This window comes from Suncus etruscus, chromosome 2 (genome assembly GCF_024139225.1).
Source record: "Suncus etruscus isolate mSunEtr1 chromosome 2, mSunEtr1.pri.cur, whole genome shotgun sequence".
NCBI lineage: Eukaryota > Metazoa > Chordata > Mammalia > Eulipotyphla > Soricidae > Suncus > Suncus etruscus.
This window is the reverse complement of record NC_064849.1, coordinates 163,571,917-163,573,483: the sequence shown is the minus strand read 5'-3', so window position 1 is coordinate 163,573,483 and position 1,567 is coordinate 163,571,917. Positions and strand designations below refer to the sequence as shown.

General features: G+C 33.6%; 1 non-coding gene across 1 annotated transcript; it reads right to left on the bottom strand.

Moving 5' to 3' along the window:
• Positions 1-342: 342 nt before the first annotated feature.
• LOC126002628 (small nucleolar RNA SNORA51) lies at positions 343-475 on the bottom strand. Its single transcript, XR_007493310.1, has one exon. It is a non-coding gene; the product is annotated as a small nucleolar RNA SNORA51 (small nucleolar RNA).
• Positions 476-1,567: the final 1,092 nt, after the last annotated feature.

Here is a 1,567-nt window from a genome sequence, read left to right as displayed (position 1 = left end):
ATTTTAAATTCTGGAGATGTATCCAGACGTCCTTTATGTAGGGAATAAACCATTTCTCATGCTGAGGGTACCTTTTCAGCATATTCCCAAACAGCACCAATTGTTTTCAAATTCTTTGATGTTTATCATTCTCTCTTGTGGAAAATAATATCACATTGTGATTTTGATTTATATTTTCCTGATAATCAATGACAATGAACATTTTTACATGTGCCTATGCCTATCTGTTAGCTACCTCTCTAAAGACCCTCCCTCCAAATATAATCTGAGGTACAGGGAATTAGAACTTCATGATGTTTGGAGATTTTGGAGAGAAATGTTTAGCCCACAACAAACATTTTTTTTTGTCCCCCAATTCACAATACATACCCGGCAAGGGTCCTGTGTTGAGGTGTATATGGGGTGCCTTTACTGTACCTCCTCTTTCTATACAGCCAGTGTAAAGAACACAGCCTGTGGTAAGAATTGGGAGGCCTTATTTTATCTTTTATTTATTTTATTTTTTTTTTTCTTCAGGGCAAACTAAAGTTGTTTTTTTTTAAGTAAGAATTCATTTAAAGGACAAAATTGATTAACATAATGAGGTAAACTAATATAACATAATATAGTGACATAACATAACATATAATATAATTGATATAATAATAATACATGTAAGTCAAAGAAAGTTTCTGATTAAAAACACAATTTTTTTTTCCATAATGGCTTACATATCTTTCACTGTAGTATTTTGGGTACATATTGAATTGAATCAGGGGAATACCCATCACCTAATATGTCCTCTTCTCAATCAAAAATCAAATATACTGAAAATAGGCAGAGTCCTGTCTAGAGGCTTCCAACCTCAGTTTGAGAGAGGATGTGAAAAAAGTAATTAAAATACCACAACAATACACACACACACACAAAAAATATCGAATTAAATAACCGATAAGCACCACAACAATAAAGACAGGCACCACACAATAATCTCAGTTCTGAAATCAAATCATACTCAAGTGCAAAAAGAAAGAAAAAGACAAAACAAAATAAAATAAAATAATATTGGAGACATCAACCGTAATCTCCACACCAAAATAAAGACGTCAAAAAAAAAATAGATCATTTATTCTCCTCTTGCTGCTTTCGTGGTATGTGGAAGACTTCTACTTTATCTTGGATGGTAAAATCAGACCTGTTTCTAGAGGTCTTAGTGGCTGTGCAGATCAGGGAATGGAGTTTATGAAGTCTTTCTTTGTGGTTCTAGCAGTTATGCTTCTTCAATGTCCTTTTTTTGTTTTTTATGTGTTCTAGGTGTTTCAGAATAGTGCTACCATTCTGTGTTTTTCTTTTGTCTTCTGACTTACTTCGTTTAACATAATATGATCTAGGTCCATCCACGTTGCTGCAAAGTCTGTGATTGTATCATTTCTAACTGCCATGTAATATTCCATTGTATATATGTACCACATCTTAATGATCCATTCATCTGTTGTTGGACATCGAGGTTGGTTCCAAGATTTGGCTATTATACTGAGTGCTGCAATAAATAGTGGGGTGCATACGTATTTTGGAATGAATGTCCTTC